The sequence below is a fragment of the Platalea leucorodia genome (genome assembly GCF_965183815.1).
Source record: "Platalea leucorodia genome assembly, chromosome: 3".
Classification (NCBI taxonomy): domain Eukaryota; kingdom Metazoa; phylum Chordata; class Aves; order Pelecaniformes; family Threskiornithidae; genus Platalea; species Platalea leucorodia.
The window spans coordinates 126,834,432-126,853,342 of record NC_138825.1 but is presented as its reverse complement, the minus strand read 5'-3'; the positions used below and the strand labels follow the sequence as shown (position 1 = coordinate 126,853,342).

Genomic DNA, 18,911 nt, shown 5'->3' with positions numbered 1-18,911 from the left:
GTGAGGGCTTTGGGCTGCAGCTTCCCAGCGCAGGTACCTGCAGCTGCAGCTGCGGTTCCACAACGTGACCTCCCCACCGAGCTGAATTTAGCAGACAGCTTTGTGAAAAAGCAATAAAAAGCAAAATGGGGCGAGCAAGCCGGCTTCCTTCTCACCCAGAAGGGCGATACTGATTTATATCGATTTGCTCTTTTATTTTTAGAGGAGATAAAACCCAGAAGCCTGCTCAAAAAAATGTCATTTGAGCCAGAAGGGAAGTGGCTCGAGTTTTCCCTTTGCCGAGAAAAGCAGTTTAAGGGGGTATGTGGGTCTTGGATGATCTGAATGGATCCAAAATTTTCCTTTTCACGTGGCTTTTGGGTTGCAAGCTGGCACAGAAGAGGGTTTGCTCTGGGTTGCTTTCTCCACCTCTCTGGATATGCAACCAGGCTGAGGCCAGGCAAACTCAGCTCACATAACCCCCTAAGAGCAAAGCTGTTTGCCTCGGCCCGGTCACCGGCTTCCCAGGGAAGCACGGAGCTTTGCACGGAGCCTGAGCGAGCAAAAAACCAGCCAGCACAGCCCGATGCACGGGACAAATTCAGGTTTGCAAAGAGCTGCTCCAAACCGCCATTTTTTTTGGCGTGAAATTAAAAAAAAAAAAAAAAAAAATGTGGAAGTTCACCCATTAGGTTGCTTCTGCATTGGAGCTCGGGCCTGGAGTTACTGATTAAACAGCCGAGAAGCTGCTTGCCAACCGGAGCGGTGCAGGGGCTGCACCTTGGAAAGGTCCCGGCGCGGCCCCGGGGGCCCTGGCAGGGCTGGAGGGGCTGGGGTGCCCCGCGGGCGGCCCCGGCTCTGCCCTGCGAAGGCAGGGTGAGGAGCAGACCTGGAAGGTGCTGCAGGGAGGGGAAGGGGTGGGTAGGACCCCCTATGTCCCATCCGTCCCCATGGGGCTGAGGGTGCTGCCCGCCCCACGGGCTCGTGCAGCCGCCACAGCCTCTAATCCGGCAGCGAGCGGGATGGGAACATCCCTCACCTCGCCCAGGGTGATGCACCCGCGGCCGGCGGCCGGCGGCCTTGGCGCTGGAGCGGATGGCGAGCGCTCGCCCAGAGCCCCGGCGGCACCGACCTGGGGTGGGGACAGCGAGGACAGGCCGCTGCCACCCTCGCAGGGCTCCGGGGAGGCTCTGCCCAAACTGCGGCCATCCCCCCATCACCGGCCTCTGCAAAACCAAACGCCGACGGGGGAGACGGCAAGGAAAACATGCAGCAAGGAGCTGCCGGCAGCAACCCTTCCCGAGGCCGGCTGCCGAGGTTTTCTCTCCCCGTTCCTCCATTTCGCCTTCCTCGCTGGGATTTGCACCATCATTTGCACAGCGCTTCGAGGCGGCTTCGCTGTAATTACAGCCCCGCGGAGCTCGCACGCTAGCGGGACGCCGTGTGCTGCCTCCCGCGAGCTTCGTCTTTTTAAAGCAACTCTCCTGAGTCACTGGCCTAAAAATACGCGCGGCGTAGCCTGGCACTTTCAGGTCCGTACAAAGGGTTTTGCTGGCAGCGGTGCAATGTGTGGATGGGCCAGACTTTGTTTTCCAGGTTTCTCCAAGGGAAGAGGGAAAGGGGCTTCGCATCCCCGTGGCTGCGACGGAGCGGTGCTACGACGGCGACGGGCTGCTGGGCTGCAAACCTTGGACCGGAGCAAGGCAGCAGCGCTGAGCTGGGCACCCTCGCCTCCGGCACGGGCCGGCAGCGAGCCCAGCCAGGCTGACGGGCACCGTGCACGTGAGCATTTGCACATCGGGTTTTAGGGTTTTTTTTTTCTTTCCCTCGCAGCAATGTCTTGGGCTGCAGACGGAGGATCTTGCAGCAACCCACATCCTTTGCAGATCACCCCTGTGGCCGGCTCTCTTGCAGGTAATGCTCCTTTTAGCCAAGTCCCCTTCTCATGTGGACTGCAAGGGCTGACCAAAGCGGAGACAACCGAGGCGTCCCTCCTTGCCCTGTCCCGTCTCCAGCCATGCCAGGGAAGCCGAGGCCATCCCTGCAAGCAACATCAGGGACGCTACAGGGCCGAGCACCACCAGGCCACAGACCGCATCCAGGCTGCAGCTGCCCAGCACCACGCTGTGCTGGATGGATGAGTGTTTCCTGCTCAGCCGGGCTCAAAGAGCAACGGGGTGAAGCAAAACCAGCAACCCCCCGTCCCAGCTCAGGCGCAGAAATGCTCCGCTTCGGGCTTTGCTACAGCTCTGGCCGCTCCGCAGAAGAGGCCGGTACTCAAAGAGCTTCTCCTCCCAGAAATACCCACAATAAAGATCTCTGCTAAATAGCTAAAAAGCAAATCCTGTGGCCTCCGCTTTCAGGGGGGTGTTGGGGTGGGGACGATGGCCCAAGCCAGCCCCTGGGGACAGGGAGCCCAGCTCTCCCTTGAGAGGGGCGATTGCTGAGCACGCGCGCCAGGAATGCTTCACTTTGGCTCTTCTTTTTCCCCACTTTCTCTTCGTTTTCTATTTTCTTCCTCCAGTCCCATTCCCACGACACGTCCCCTCATGCTCTTGATGAGCCCACGGGGCCAGGACCGGGGCTGGATGTGTCCCCTCTGTGTCCCTACCCTAAGGAGCGATGCTGAGAGCATCCCGCCGAGAGCATCCCGCTGGCCCCGAGCAGCACCTCCAGCCGTCGCGGCCGGGGATGGACAGGCCTGGAGGCCGCCAGCGTGAACAAGGACACATCCCGCATTTCCCGGTCCCCTCAAGCCCGGCACGGACACGAGGGACGGCTCCGTCCCTCCAGCCAAGCACCCCGCAGCCTCCCAGCCCCTCCGTGCCCCGGGCTCACGCTCTGCCCTTGCACGTCCCTGCCTTGCCTGCGCCCAGGATGCCCGTCCAAAATAAATCTGGCAAGGGCAGCGAAGGCAGTGCCTGCACCCTGCCTGCACCCTGCCTGCACCCTGCCGGGGCGCGCATCCCAGGGCATCCCCAGGGCCATTTGGCTGGAGGATGGAGAAGGGGCCCTGACCACGGCCAGAGCCCCCCGTACCTCCGCTCCCTGCCCGCTCAGCTCCCCTCCGCCGTGGGGATGTGTCCCTCGGGAGCCCGGCTCTGTCCCCAGCGGGGACAGCCACGCCAGGCGCGTGACGCAGCCCCAGCCTGGCACAAAACGAAACCGAGAGCTTGCACCGCTGCCACCGTCACCAACATCCCCTTGCTGCAGCCGTCGCGTCCCCCCCGTCAGCCCCCGTTGCCTTCCCCTGTGGGTGACACCCCGAAAGGTCCCCGCGGCGGCTCCGAGCCACCGTCCCACACCCCGGCACAGCCCCGCACCGGGAAGTTTTACCGGTCGCTCCGACGCCCTCGGAAAAGTTTGGTGCCCGGGGTGCCGCTTCCCCCAGCCCTGCCCCAAACCCCGGGCACACGCTGAAACCCCATCCAGCCCCTTCTCCGACTCGGCGTGATGAGTTTGCACGTGCTCAGCCCTTCGCCCACCTCCTTGGGGCGAGGGTCTCGGTCCCACCGTCGCACCCCTCTGGGGGCACCCAGGCACCCAGGGAAGGAGGGAGAGGAGGCAAGCGGCACTTACGGAGAGGCGGCCGTCCCCTCCGTCCCCACGCCGAGCCAGCGCTGACAGAGCCGGTGCTTCCTGCTGTGGCTGACAAGGGTGCGCAGAGGCATTTGCATAGCACCCAGGCAGGGCCCACGCGCAGGCACGCTCACGCACGGGCCGCGAGAGGCTGCTCGAGCCCGTCAGACAGATGGGGAAACTGAGGCACGGCTCACCCAGCCAGGGGGACCGGTTTGGGTGGTCCCAGCGCGGGGCGGCGGATGCAGGCAGCAGGCAGAGCAGGCAGCTCGCATCCCCCTCCTCTGCAAACCCCAAAGCCCAGGTTCTGCTGAGCGATGCCACGACCCCGAAGCGCCTGTGCTGGGGGGAATCCGACCCGAGGACCCTGCAAGAAGCAGGGGACGGGGACAACGGTGACCTGTGACTTACCCCGGTCACCCAGGAGGGTCTCCGGTTGCCAGACCAGCCCGTGGGCTCCATCACCCCTCACGCCAGGACCCAGCGCATCCCTCCCCGAACCATCCTGCCCCTTCTCTCAGCGACCGCCACGTTGGATCCCGGCTCCATCCAAGGAAAACGCAGCCCTGGGAGCAACCCCGTCCCTGTGGTCCCCTCCCAGTGCAGGGACCCCAGCCCAGCCTGAGTCACCCCCGGGAGCAGCATTCCTCAATGGCAGGGGACAGCGCAGGCAGGGCCCCAGCAGGCAGGGCTGCCTGCTCTGCCCCAGGCCCTTCCCTATCTATGCAGGTATTTAAATGACTCATTACTTCATTGCTGGGGGAACAGACAGGCTCTCACCCTCTTTGGCACCTACAGCATCACGCTCCAGCCCTGCTTCAGCACCGAAACCAGTGAGTTTCCACCATATAACTGGGAGCAGGGATGGGCGCTCTCCAAGCCGTCACTCGCAGCACTCCGACCGCCCTGCCGCCCTCCCAGCCTTACCTCTCGCTCCCCATACCTACCCCACAGCTGCCTTGCCCAGCTCCCATCCGTCACTTCGGCCCCGTCCCCAGCGGGCACGGGGAGCAGGTTTTTGCCTCCCCACCACAGATCCTCGATAGGTATCAAGGGCTGGCAACACACAAACGTGCCTCAGGCTGCTGCCGGGACCTCCGTGGCGGCCAGGAGCCGAGCTCCAGCCAGATCCCAGCTCTGCCGTGGGGTGTAACGCCGGCTGTCCTGCCTCCTCGCACATCCCATCCCTGGCCTCCATCCCCTCTCCCCCCGGTCCTGCCCACCCGGGGCATCTCTCCCCTTTCCCACCAGCGAGGGTTCATCCCTGCAGGATTTCGCGCCGGTTGGACCCGGCACATCCCCGGCGCAGGGGCGACGCTGCCGGTTTGGCATGCGACGGCCCTTCGAGGTGGGATGCGAGGTGGGATGGCAGCGGGGAGCGTGGTCCAGCGGTGGGAGCTGGCTGGGGGACACCGGGACGGCCCCGCTGCCCCTGTCCCCCCCCGGGCAGGCAGCGCTGGGGCAGGCTGGGGACCGAGGGCTCCTCACGTGATGTCCCCGCAGAGGAAGCCTGCGTTTCGCAAAGCAAAGGAAATGACACAGGCTCCGGTTGGCGAGGACAAGCCACCCGGGAGGGGGGTTGGAGCAGGTACAGAGGCTCTGTCCCCTCTGCTAAGGGACCCCAAAATACCCCCCCCCCCACTGACACCCCCCAGCACCTCCCCACAACAAGCAGCCCCCAGACCCCCACGGGTCCCATCGCATTTCAGCCCATCTGACACCCTTCTTGCTACAACGGCAGCCCAGGACCCCTCGTCCTGTCTCCTGCGGAGGGGGTGTCCCTCCCCTAGGCAGGCACCCCGCTTTGTCAGACTGGGAAAACACCGATGTGGCTGGTTTTGGGTGCAGGGCTGGGCATGGACCCGCATCCCATCTCCCCCTGCATCCCATTGCCCCCCACATCCCATCGCCCCCCGCATCCCATCTCCCATCCCGACGCTGCGACTGCGACCTGCACCCAAACAGCCGGTGTGAGACGGCCGCTACCGGCACCGCGCTGCCGGGGAATTAGAAATAACACTCGGAGAGCTGCCGTCAAAGCCCACACACGGCAGCTCAGCTGGAGGGGGTGACTCAGGCACGGGGGAAAGATCTCCGTGTTCCCGGCGCAGAGCAGCGCTGTTTATCTGGAGCTGGGGATGGGACGAGGCAGGACCATCTGGGGAGGAACGGCTCCCCGGGAGATGGGGACGGCGGCTGCTCGGGGAGGAGAGGACAGGCTGCTGGTCCCCGAGGTGCCGGGATGCCGGCGCGAGGCTCCCCATGAGGATGCACCAGGGTGAGGGGCTCAGGGACCCCCAGCCCCGCTTTTTTTTGGCCACGGTCCATGCGGTGCCTGGTCCTGAAGACAAAATGTCCCCGCTGTGCCCCTGCTAACTGCTCCTGGCCACCTCCTCCCCGGGCAGGGGGGCTCTGCAGCCGCCCCCCAAGCATTTCATGGGCCCCGTGGCTGCAGGGGGGCCACAGCATCCTCCCCCCAGAGCAGCCTGCCCGGGTTTCAGATGCAAGGTTTGCTACAAGGGTCCCTTCTGGTCTCCACCCTGATGGAGATCTTCCTGCCGGAGCTGCCTGAGCATCGCCCCTTGGCCACGCCAGAGCCATCGGCTTCTCCGCGCTGCTCCCAGCAGGAGCGATCCTACGGCCGCAGGGTGAAAAGACGCCTCCCCGAGCAGCCCCAGGCTTTGCAGAAAGAGGGGTTCACCCCAAATCCCTCCTCTTTTACGCCAGGAGAGGAACAACTCACACCTGAGCCAGCAAAGCTGCATTTTTACACTCCCCTGCCTGCAGCTGCCAGACACAAAAAGGATCGCGGGCAGGCTCTGAGGTCTGGTTTCCAGCCCATCCTACCAAGGGTCTGAGGTCCCAGCGCCCCGCAGACGTGCTACAATCCCATATCACAGGGGTCGTCCTGGGGCTCCCGCTCATTTTTACAATTAATAACGGGATTAGCGCTTGGTCTGTGTTTTTTTCTTCTACCTTCGCAACCAAAAATGGGTTCAACGCTGCTCCAGCCAAGAACGATGCGCCTGTGGCGTAAGGAAAAGGGTCAAACGTGCCAATAGCCTGGAAGAGCTCCCCAAATCAGGCCGGGGGGCTCCGAAAGCCCTTGGGGGCAGCGGCAGGGGGGACGCGGGAGGTGCTTCTCCCTCCGGGATGATGCAGGAGGCCGGGGCTGAGGCAGCATCCCCAGGCCCAGGGGCTGGAAGGGCTCAACCCTCCCCACCAACCCAAGCTCACACAACGCCGTGAAGCTAAAAATAACCCTTGAGCAGCACTAAAGCCTCCCCTCGAGAAGGGGAAACAGCTTCCCAGGAAGAGGGTGGGCGTATTTCCCGGTAACCTTTCTGCCGGAGAAGGAAGCGGAGCGGGTGAGGGCTTGCAGCATCGTTTTTTGGCACGGCGGGAAATGTGCCGGCGGGTCCTGGTCGCTAAGCATCCCGGTCGCCAGGCAACCCGAGGGAATCACGGGAGATGCTGGTCCTGCTTCCTTTTGGGAAGGGGGAGGGAATGGAAAAATAGAGGTTTTTGGGGTAGAAACCTGCCTTGTGCACGAGGCTGGGAGGGAGCTGGCACCGGGCAGCGGCCGTGGATGCGGCTGGCACCGAGGCGCCCGGCGGGGCTCCTACCGCAGGCACAGCCCCGTACCAAAACCATCCAGCCCCCAGCACCCTGCCTGCTTACGCTAATGCCACTTATTATATTCATCTCAGCTTTATGAAGAAAACTCTTCCCCTCCAAACCTCCTGGCTAGGTTGTGGCTTTTTTGGCAGAAATGTCCCAGGAGGGTGCCAAGCTGCGGCTCCTCCGGTGCCCACCCGAGCCCTTCCCCTCCACCAACTGGGAATTTCAAGCTCCAGCCGCTTCTCCGCAGCCTGGAAAAGCCCTCGGCCGCGGTCGCACCGTGCGGCGACGACTTCCCCGGGGCAATAAACACCAAGCACCAGCTCGGAAGTCACCCCCGAGCCCTGCTTCCCAACTCATTTCCCATTTCAAACTGCCAGGTTCCACCACCGAGCCCTCTCAATACGCTCGGGAGGTTCCTTAGCAGGTCCCACACCCCCCAGTATGTTATCTATACCGGTCTCGACGGTTGCAGCGCGGCTTTAGAGCCGCCCCTCCGCGTCGGGCCGCGTTAGAGCTGCCCAGTCCCAGCGCACTCGGGCTGGGTTCGCCAAATGTGGGAAGTTGGCGTTTCCCAGGGGAATTCAGCTGAGTTTGGGGGAACTGAATTGCCGCCATTTAATTATTTTATTTTCTCGCTCGTCAATCGTTTCTAGCGCGCGCGCTATCACGCTGCTGCACGGGTTTACGCAAGACCCGCTCGCTGCCAAACTGGAAGTTTTTTATGCTCTGCAAAGTTTTCAGCCTTGTTCTCGGGAAGAGAAACATTTTAAATATCACTTTAAAAAACCAAAACAAGCTCAATGAGCCCCCCGAGGTGCCTTCGACTCTCCGTCCGCTGCAAACGAACGAGCTCAGGCCAAAACACGACGTTTTATTCCCCTCAAACTCCCCCAAACTGGCTGATTTCTCAACTTTTTTCAAGGCGAGGTGCCTAATTTTTGACCTCGAGGTTTTCGGTGGATTTGGGGCCAGGAGCGCGGGTCCCAGCAGGGGAAAAGGCAGCGCCGGGTCTCTGCGCAGGCCAGGGCAGCGATGCTCTCGCTGCGGCGCAGAGCCGCCGGAGCATCCCGCGCCGCCTTGGCGAGGGGAAGGGTTTGGGGATGGGGGGGGGATTTCCCAGCTGAAATCCCTCAGTGTTTCAGCCTTTGGAGATAAAACCAGGCAGCAAAATGCCCCGGTTTCTGCCAGGTGGAAATTCCCCGGTTGCTGGAAGCGGCCCCAGCAGGGCCCCATGGGGACAGGCCAGATCCTGGCAACACAGGCAGGTATTTTGCCTCTGGCTGTAGTGGCGGAGGGAGGTGAAGGCAACCCTCCTCCTCCTCGTCCTGCTCCGCTGCCGTATGCCCTGCTGGGGGTCAGAGCAGGGAGGGGGGCCCCAATCAGCCCCCCCAGCCTGGCACCCAGCCTGGCACCCAGCTCCCGCGCAGCAACAGCAACAGGCGGCTGGAACAGGGAAGGCAAAGCCTCCGGCTGCGGGGCAGGCAGAGCCCTGGAAAGGGAGAGAGGATTTCCTTCGTGTGGGCCTGCACGGGGCGTAGCTGGGCAGGGGGAGCGGCGTGTGCGGCGCGGTGGGGTGTGCGGCGTGGCGGGGTGTGCGGCATGGCTGGGCGTGCAGCATGGCAGGGTGTGCAGTATGGCACAGTGTGCTGCGTGGTTGGGTGTGCAGCATGGCCGGGTGTGCGGCGTGGCAGGGTGTGCGGCGTGGCGGGGTGTGCGGCATGGCAAGGTGTGCAATGTCTGGTTGTGCGGCGTGGCCAGGTGTGCGGCGTGGCAGGGTGTGCGGCGTGGCAGGGTGTGCTGCATGGCAAGGTGTGCAATGTCTGGTTGTGCGGCGTGGCCGGGTGTGCGGCGTGGCAGGGTGTGCGGCGTGGCAGGGTGTGATGCATGGCAAGGTGTGCAACGTCTGGTTGTGCGGCGTGGCCGGGTGTGCGGCGTGGCAGGGTGTGCGGCGTGGCAGGGTGTGCTGCATGGCAAGGTGTGCAACGTCTGGTTGTGCGGCGTGGCAGGGTGTGCACCGTGGCAGGGTGTGCAGGATGGCACGGTGTGCTGCATAGCTGGGTGTGCAGCGCGGTATGTTGGGCTGTATGGCACGGTGTGCAGTGCGGCAAGGTGTGCAGCATGGCCCAGCGCACAGTGTGGCAGGTTGTGCAGTGTAGCACAGTGTGCAACGTGGCTGGTTGTGCAGCGCGGCAGGGTGTGCCGCATGGCAAGGTGTGCAATGTAGCACAGTGTGCAGCATGGCATGGTGCGCAGCGTGGCAGGGTGCGCAGCGTAGCACAGCGTGCGGCGCAGCAGGGTGTGCACCGTGGTGGGTGTGCACCGTGGCAGGTATGCAGCGTGGCACGGTGTGCAGCATGGCACGGTGTGCAGCGTGGCACGGTGTGTGCAGCATGGCAGGGTGTGCAGTGTGGAAGGATGTGCAGCATGGCAGGGTGTGCAGTGGGGAAGGATGTGCAGTGTGGCAGGGTGTGCAGCGTGGCAGGGTGTGCAGCACGGCACGGTGTGTGACATGGCAGGGTGTGCAGCGTGGCAGGGTGTGCAACATGGCAGGGTGCACAGCATGGCAAGGTGTGCAGCGTGGCAGGGTGTGCAGCACGGCACGGTGTGTGACATGGCAGGGTGTGCAGCGTGGCAGGGTGCGCAGCATGGCACGGTGTGCAGCGTGGCAGGGTGTGCAGCGTGGCAAGGTGTGCAGCGTGGCACGGTGTGTGCAGCATGGCAGGGTGTGCAGTGTGGAAGGATGTGCAGCATGGCAGGGTGCACAGCATGGCAAGGTGTGCAGCGTGGCAGGGTGCGCAGCATGGCAAGGTGTGCAGCGTGGCAGGGTGTGCAGCATGGCCAGGCGTGCAGCAGCTTGCACAAAGCTCGGAGGCAGAGCACCCCAAGCAAGACTTGCTGGAGCCAGCTTAGGGCACAGGAGCGAGGTCAGGTTGCCCGGGGCAAGCTCCTGCCCGTGGCAGCACTCCTGCCGAGATGGAAGTCTATCGAACCTGCACCAGTAATTGCGCTGGGCTGAGGAGCCAAGCGGGGCAGGTACTGGGAGCTCTCCTGCATCAATTCACAGGGCCGAGATGCTGAAACCCTCGGTGGAAATCACCTCCCCGCGGCAGGGCAGCACCGCGCAACTTTTCAGCCTACGGCGCAAAGTGGACGCTTTTAGGCCACTGTTTTCAAGCTCTCGCCGGGTGCAAAGGCTCACACCCTAAAAACCTCCGGGATTTTTTTTTTTCCCAAGGGGAGCCCTGCTCCTGCCTTCCAGCGGCTCTTGCGCAGAGAAGCCGTGGCCCCCGGGGCGCGCGGAGCAGCCGTTCCCAGCGCCGCTGCAGCACTTCCTTCCCTCCCCGGCGCTTTCTGCACAGTGGGGCCATCCCAGTTCAGCCCAACGCACCAGCTAACCTGCCTTACTGGTAGTTACAGCCAGGGAGAAGCCTCCCCGTGGGACGTGGCTGCTGGGTTTTTCCCTGCGGGAACCGCAGTTCTGCTAAAACTATTTTTTTTAGCCATTTTTTAACACAAAACACAGCAAACAGCCCCAAAACAAAAAGCCCAACTGAGTCCTGCGAGGTTTCCCCAGGGGCTGACGGGAGCCGGGTCTCCAACACGTCGTGTTCCTGTTCCCTCTTTGAAGCCACTTCCCCAAACAGGGCTGGGTGGCCTCGCTGCGATGCCACCGCAGCCACCGGCACTGTCCCTCCTTGCCCAACAGGAGCTGCGGCCCGGCCAGCCCCATCCCGGGGGAAAACACAGCCGAGCCAGAGGGATTGCCAACCCCTCAGGAGGATTTTCCAAGGGAAAAACCTAATTTTACCCCCGTGGTTGCTCAGGGAAAGGTCTCCCTGGGAATTTTGTGCCGGGCATCCCGGGTTTTACCCCTCCTGTGCGCCAAGACGCCTCAGCGGAGGAGACGTGGGTATCGCACGGGCTCTGCCACCGGTGCGATTTGAAACGCAAGCGAGGCTTTGCATGAAAGGTTCCCAGCTCCGTCTACCCCTCGTGAGTAACTCTGCCAGGGAAAAAGCAAAATGATTCAGCCGCTGCTCTCCCAGCCCCCAGCGCCTGCAGGAGCCTTTATGCCGAATATTACTAATAGCTGAGCGCGAAGGCATGCAAACGCAGAGCTGGGGGACGGTGGCACTCGTGCCCCTGCGCGCCAGACCTTGCACACGCGTGTGCGTGTCTCGCTAGCGTGTGCAAAGCGTGGCTGGCAAAGGTGAGGGCGTGTTTCTCATGCACACGCACCCCACCACGGGCCGCGTCCTTGGCGGACACCGTGCGGACCCGAAGCCAAAGGATGATCCGCATCCCGACGCTGCCCTTCCCTGCCCGGCGCCGGGAGGCTCGTGGATGCCTGGTTTCAGCTCCTTCTCCGGGGATCTGTCACCCACGGCCATGCAGAGGTGACCTCGCCGCGTCCCCCCGGCCTTCGTCCCGCGGCTGATGCCAGCGGAGCACTTGGAGGCGATTCCGCCTGCGGGAGCGAGGGGTGGGAATGGGACCATGCCCCACCAAGCCCTGCTGTCACCCCTGCCCCGGGGCTTCCTCCAGCACGGAGACAGCAAGGAATGGTCCCACGGATGCAATGGGACACTGCAGCTGGCTGTCCCCTCCCCGACAGACCTCGGGGCCCCGACGGCCACCTCCTCCTGGAAATAATACCCCTGCGCTGGGCAGAGTTTCGGACCAAGACGGGGTGGAGGACTCCTGCAGCATCCCCTCGCCCATGAAGCCCCCAGGACGCACCACGCTCAGGCCCAGCCCCCAGCGCTGACCTCTCCCCACCTCCCTGCCCTAACGCCGGTGCCTCGTCCAGCACCGTCCCACTGCCAGCACCGGGCACGCACCCAGCCTTCCCCGGCTGCCGCATGTCACCGGCTCCCTTCCACCTCCTTGGGACCGTCCCAGCCCCACGCGGCACCTCCGAGACCCCCAAGTCCTTTCCGATCCCTGGCCATGCGGTCAGACATCCCCTGGATGTCCCTATCCTGGAGGATCCAGCGGCAGGGCTGCTCTTTCCAGCCAGGGGACGCCGGGCAGATTCACCCGGCCGGGGCTGGGTTAGGAGGAGCAGCACGTCCTGGAGGAATCCTTGGCTGGGACGACGCATCCCTGGCTGCACCGAACCCCAGCGGAAAGCGAATGGGGCTGTTGCATCAGCCCCCTGGACTGCAACGCTCCCGGCTCCCGGCTTGCCTCCCCCGTGTCCTCACGGGCGCCGGGCCGGTGAGCGCAGGCAAGCACGTTCAGCGGCAGGAACCGCCCCAGCGTTGGGCAAACATTGACGCTGGCAAGAGATAGCAGAGCCCGGGCACCTCCTGATCGCCAGCCGCGGGGCAGGGAGTGCCGGGGGAGCGTTGCACCCTGCCCTTGTGTCCCCAAGCTCCCGAGCACCCTGGCACCGCTGCCACGCCTCCCCCCTGTGCGGGAAGGGGTAAGGAAGCCCTGCGGGGCCACCCATTTTTGCAGGCAGGCGTCTGGCTGGGTGCGTTGGGGAGGGGACCCCCACCGCGGGCCCCCACTGCCTGCCCTCCCTCGGCTCTCCCCCGTCCCCCCTGGCACCCAAGCGTTCCCCCGAGAGCGGGCAGGGACTCTCACCTTGGCAGGAGCTGCCTTCGCTCCCCTGGCCGGCCCCACTCCTCGCCCCGGCGGCGGCGGGGGCAGGCGGTGGCGTCGCCGACGGGGCGGGTTGGCCCGATGGGTGCGTGTCCCACGGGTTGGTACCGGGGGTGAAACCACTCCTCCCCGCCGCCCGCTTCCGGATAGGGCTCGTCAGGGCCGGCGGATGCCGCCGACGCCGAGGAGGAAGAGGAGGCAGGAGGCGAGGAAGGCCCGGGACCCCTCACCTTCCCCACTTCAGTCTTGCAGGCGGGTTGGGGCAAGTCTTGGGATCAGCCGGGAATTTGGGCAGGGAGCCCGAGGCAGCCAGCGTTCAGGCTGGTCCCACTCCTACCTGGGAGGAGCTGGCAGGCTGCCCCCGGCGAGCCCCCGCCGCAGGGGTCCCCCCCAAAACCGCGGGTCTAGGGGAAGCCCCAGCACCGCGGAAGAACCCAAGGCAGGCAGGATGGTGCAAGAGCCGCCGGGGCCGACGTTCGCGGTCACGGGGCGGCCGTCCGGCACCGCCACACCCCTGGGCCACAGCAACACCTTCCTCCTTCTGGGGTGCACTGGGCCCCCCTTTAACGCTTGCTTTAATGCTCCTCTGAGGACCCCCTCCATGGCTGGACAACGAGGCCGGCCACCCAGGCCCCCCAGAAGACCTGACCCCGACCCCAGGGCTCTGCCTAAATGGTTTGGGCAGTGCTGGGGATGCCGAGGAGCCAAGGAAGGGCTGGAGGAGGAGGAGGGGAGCAATGGGGTGCCCCCTGCCCCACAGCATGCAGTGGGGCAGCCACGGTCCCGGGGGGCGGTGGAGGTGGTGGGGGGCACCCCGGTGCCCCCACCGTGCCGGGTGGGAATGGGGAAGCTGTGGGGCGAAGGTGGTCGGGCAGTTCCCCAAACCCCGGGCAGGAGCTTGCAGGGTCCCGGGGAGCTGCAGCCCCCCGGGGATCCCCCCGCCCGTTGCTCAGCAGGTCCCTGCCGGGTCACCCCATCGATGGCTGCACCCCATCACGCAGCCCCACCACCGGCACAGCGGGATCCCTCCCTGCGTGGGCATCCCCTGCCTTGGAGAGGCATTCGGAGACGGGTCTCACCCTGGCTCCTTCCCACCCCATCCTCCTCCGCTCAGCTCCCTCTCCTCCCCTGCTGCCCCCAAATCACCCCCCCGCTCAAGGTGTGATGCCTTATGCTACACCAGGCACAACCTGGACACGGCCCCTTCCCGCTACAGCCGCTGGAAGACAGCCGGAGCATCCCCGCAGCACGCTCCGGCAGCCGGGCACGGAGGGGCAGCAGGACCTCCTTGCACCCCGAGAGATGGCGGGGGGAAGAGCTACAGGGACCAAAAAGCTTCTGGGCATGAGCAAGACCCTCTGAGGGGCCACGAGAGCTTTGGATGGACACAGGTCAACCACCGTCACCCTCTTCCCAGCCCAGCCGCCAGCGGTGCCCGGAGCTCCCGCGGCAGCGCTCCCACGCACGGAGAGCAGCGCTGACAGCCTGCGCCCACTCTCCTGCCCGAAGCCAGCCAAGCTATTTAAACGCCTAAATACCGTCAAAGGGATGCAGCTGCCTCCGCAAGCCTGGCATCTCCCGGCAAGGGGCAGGGGGAAGCGCGGTGGGCAGCGGGGACGGAGAGACCACCGGCTTGGGGACCCCGCTGCTCGCCGCCGCGGCTCCGTGGAGCCGGGGAGCTGCATCAGCCCTGCGCACCCCTTTCCTCCGCACCCCTTTCCCTCTCCATCCCCTCGCCCCGGTCCCATCTCGCCCCAAGGAGGTGCCTGGCCTCCATACAAGTTTGGGAGACACCCTGGCACGCTGCTCCCGTGCCCCGGCCAGCGCAGCCCCCAGGGAGCAGGGCAACACTTTCCCCTTGCTAATCCCTGCCAAAAATTAACCTAAGACCCCCCCCGAGCCCCCAGTGGATTCAGCCCCTGACTTACAGGAAAGCTGGCTGAACAGCCTGCTGAGCCATCCCATGCTCCTGCACCGAGGGTGAGCTCGTAGCAACGCAAACGCTCAAGAGAAACAGGTTTCCCCCCCCACCGCCTCCCCCCTTCCCCAAACCACCCTCTTCATTGGCACAGAGAGAAGCGATAAAATCTGACGGGATTTATTAATAGCACCTCTCCCATCACTAGGGAGCGACGCTTCAGAAATGGCTTCGAGCATCCCAGCGTGGGGCTGCTGGAAGGAGAAAGGCACCAACTTACTTTTGCCGGGGAGCAGGGCCGGGGCCGGAGGGTCGAGGTGATGGAGGAGGACACCAGTTGCAGCTCCAGAGCCACCAGTAGATACTTGGGGGCACCAAGAAGGAGCAGAAGAAGTTGCGTCGCACCCGAGTCGTGTAGAAGAAGCGGGGAGACGATGTCAGGAGAGGCGGCTGGGGGTGTCCTTCGAGCCAGGAGGGTTGGATGGAGCGGTCCCCGCTCGCTGGAAGCGGGGAGAGGGATGCTGCATGTTATTGCTGCCATCTTGAGGCCGGTCACCCTGAGCTGGAGAAATACCCTCTGCCCCCCCCGCAGCACCCCAAGGAGTGTGGGGCTCCCCGCAGCCCCCACCACCTACAGCAAGTTCCAGCAAAGCAGTTCTCTTTATTATTTACTTTGCTAATCTTATTTTCACTTTTAGGGGATGAAAAAACCTTTTCCCAAGTGGCTCAGGCCCCGAACCCCTGAAACCAGCAGGAGTAAGGGCGTCTGCCGCGGGCAGCGATGGGGAGACGCCGGCCGCGGCAGCGCGGGGTGCCGAGCCGCGGGCGGGATGCCGGAGCAAGATTCGTGATGCTCGGGGGGTTTTGGGGAGCTGTCAGTAGGAGCCGGGATAAGCGCTGGCAATGCGGCGCACCCCGGTATCAGTGTGAGCACTGGGGCGGTCCCCAGTGGGGGTGCTCCCCACCAGCACCCCATCTCTCCTCAGCCCTGGGGAGCAGGAGGGTCAGGGCCTCAGGGCTGGAAGAGGATGGAGGTTGGAAGAGGGATCGGGCCCTGAGGATTAGCAGGAAAGGACCCAGTGTGGGGCTGGATTTGCTCTTCTTTTGCCATCTGACGATGCCTGGTGAGGAGACTGCTCGGCTCGCTGCGTCCTGGAGCTCCTCCACAGCTCCAGAGGGGCCAAGCAGGCAGCGGGGAGGGCCGGCTGGGCTGTCCTCAAAGCCAATAGGGTCCTCCACAAATTATCTACTGCCGTATTCCTGCTCGTTGACCCCAACTCGGCCCGTGCCCATAGACCCCGTGCTGTCCTCCCTTGCCCAGCCCAGCCATCCCCCTCCTGGTGCCTTGGTCCAGCCACGACAGGTTCACTCAGCCCAGCAGAGCTGAGATCCTGCCAGGGGCTTGGAGCAACCCCAAAACCTCCAAAGCCCAAAGCCCTTCCCCAAAACCCCCCTTTGGAGGTTGCCTTTCGGTTCTGCCTGGTTCCTGTCCCAGGGAAAAGTGTCCTCTGAAAGGGGCTCCCTGGGGTCCAGGTTGGACATGAAGCAGCTGATGCAGACCTGGAAAAGCAGGACTGTGCCGGGGTGGGGGACCTGCTCCCCCATCCTGGGGATGACGGTGATGGATGAGTCTGAGATGACCCTGTCCGGCCACCTTGGGGCAGCAGGACAACCCCTTCTCCTCCATCCGGAGCTACTGGTGGTCACCACTGCAGGGCTGGAAGGGTGGTGGCCATGAAGCGCAGAAGAAGAGATCTCCAGCTTCAGCACAATCCGGGCATCCGCCCGCCTCCGGGCTGTGGGAACTGGTGGCATTGCCTGTGCTGTTGCCATGGGGTTGCCATGGTATTTGTATCTGTGGTTGCCATGGAAACAGGAGGAGGCTGGGAGGGGGGGGGGCCGCTGCCAGGGCTGCCAGGATGTCCCCCAGGCCCCACACGGAGGAGTTACAGGCCTGACCGACCTGTGGTTCCCCAGGTCCTCCTTCCTGACCTTCCTGAAGATAAGAGTGATGTTACCTTTCCAGGGAATTGAACCTCCCTGCTGGAGTCTGCCACAAGCGGCTCCGCTGGTGGCGTGTCCTCTCTCCTTCCTGGGTGGGTGGGAGAGGAGCCAGGCAGAACCGAGAGGCAGCCTCCAAAGGCGGGTGTCGGGGAAGGGCCTTGGGGTCTCTCCAAGCCCTTGGCAGGATCTCAGCTCTGCTGGGCTGAGCAAACCCATCATGGCTGGACCAAGGCACCAGGAGGCGGATGGCTGGGCTGGGCTGGGCAAGCAGGGAGTTCCTGGGCGAGCACTGCCAGGGATGGGGCATCCACAGCTTCTCTGGGCAACCTGGGCCGGTGTCTCACCACGCTCATACAGAACTTTGTTATCGCCAACCTAACCCTACCCTCTTTCAGTTTAAAACCATTCCCCCGTGTCCTGTCGCCGCAGGCCCTGCTAAAAAGCCTGTCCCCCCCTTTCTTGTAGGCCCCCGTTAAGCACGGAGAGGCCGCAATCAGCTCTGCCCGCAGCCTCCTCCTCTCCAGGCTGAGCACCCCCAGCTCTCAGCCTTTCTCCACAGCAGAGCTGCTCCAGCCTCTGACCATTTTGGTGGCCTCCCCTGGCCCCGCTCCCACAGCTCCATGTCCTTCCCGTGCTGAGGACCCCCGAGCTGGACGCGGGGCTCCAGGGGGTCTCCCCAGAGCGGGGCAGAGGGGCAGAATCCCCTCCCTCGCCCCGCTGCCCACGCTGCGGGGGATGCAGCCCAGGAGACGCTTGGCTTTCTGGGCGGCCGGTGCACATTGCCGGCTCGTGGCCGGCTTTCCATCCCCCAGCACCCCCAAGTCCTTCTCGGCAGGGCTGCTCTCCACCCCTCCATCCCCCAGCCTGTGCTGACACCGGGGGCTGCCCCGACCCCGGTGCAGGACCTTGCCCTTGGCCTTGTTGAGCCCCATGAGGCTCACAGGGGCCCCCCTCTCCAGCCGGCCCAGGTCCCTCTGGATGCCATCCCGTCCCTCAGGCGTGGCGACTGCACCCCTCAGCCTGGTGTCACCTGCAAACCTGCTGAGGGTGCGCTCGATCCCGCTGTCTGCGTCACTGATGAAGATATTTGTCGTGGTTTAACCCCAGCCAGCAACTAAGCCCCCCCAGCCGCTCGCTCACTCCCCCCTTGGTGGGATGGGGGAGAGAGCCAGAAGGGTAAAAGGGAGAAAACTCGTGGGTTGAGATAAGAACAGTTTAATAATTGAAGTAAAGTAAATTAGAACAGTTAAATAGGCAAAGCAAAAACCGTGCACGCAAACAAAGCAAAGCAAGGAATTCATTCCCTCCTTCCCAGGGGCAGGCGGGTGCTCAGCCATCCCCAGGAAAGCAGGGCTCCATCGCACGTAACGGTGACTTGGGAAGACGAATGCCATCGCTCCGAAGATCCCCCCCTTCCTCCTTCTTCCCCCAGTTTCTATCCTGGGCACGACACCATAGGGTATGGCATAGCCCTTGGGCCAGCCTGGGTCAGCCCCCCCGGCTGTGCCCCCTCCCAGCTCCTTGTGCACCGGGCAGAGCAGGGGAAGCTGAGAAGTCCTTGACTGGTGTAAACTCTGCTCAGCAAGGACCAAACCATCCGTGTGTTATCAACATTATTCTCATCCTAAATCCAAAGCACAGCACTATACCAGCCACTAAGAAGAAAATTGACTCTACCCCGGCTGAAACCAGGACATATCCGTAGCTCTTCCCTTGTCCACTGATGCAGTCACTCCACCACTGAAGCCCACCAGGTCGGTCGGGCAGGACTTGCCCTTGGTGAAGCCGTGCTGGCTGTCCCGAATCACCTCCCTGTCCTCCATGCGCCTTAGCACAGCTGCTAGGAGGGTCTGTGCCATGATCTCCCCAGGCACAGAGGGGAGGCTGGCAGGTCAGGAGCTCCCCAGTCCCTCCTTTCGACCCTTTTTAAAAATGGCTGCAATATTTCCCTTTTTCCAGTCCCCAGGGACTTCACCTGACTGCCAGGACTTTTTGAATATCATGGAGGGTGCCTTGGCAACTACATCGGCCAGTTGCCTCAGGACTCTGGGATGCACCTCATCGGGACCCATAGGCTTATGGACGTTCAGGTTCCTCAGGTGGTCGCAAACCTGATCTTCTCCTACAGTGGGAGGAGCTCTGCCCCCCTGATCCCCGCCAAATGGCCCATTGACTCGGGCGGTGTGAGGAGAGAGGT

At 63.7% G+C, this 18,911-nt stretch overlaps 1 protein-coding gene across 8 annotated transcripts in view; it reads right to left on the bottom strand.

Moving 5' to 3' along the window:
* PTK2B (protein tyrosine kinase 2 beta) overlaps positions 1 to 13,009 on the bottom strand; it is a 30,122-nt gene extending 17,113 nt beyond the window's left edge. For 3 of the 8 annotated variants that reach the window (XM_082307594.1, XM_082307595.1, XM_082307596.1), the window contains exon 1: positions 12,775 to 13,009. The gene's annotated coding sequence lies outside the window, so the exon portion shown is untranslated. Of the gene's footprint in view, positions 1 to 3,558; positions 3,594 to 4,806; positions 4,842 to 12,774 lie in introns of those variants that run through there. The other 5 variants (XM_082307592.1, XM_082307593.1, XM_082307597.1 and 2 more) reach the window with 3 other exon arrangements.
* Positions 13,010 to 18,911: the final 5,902 nt, after the last annotated feature.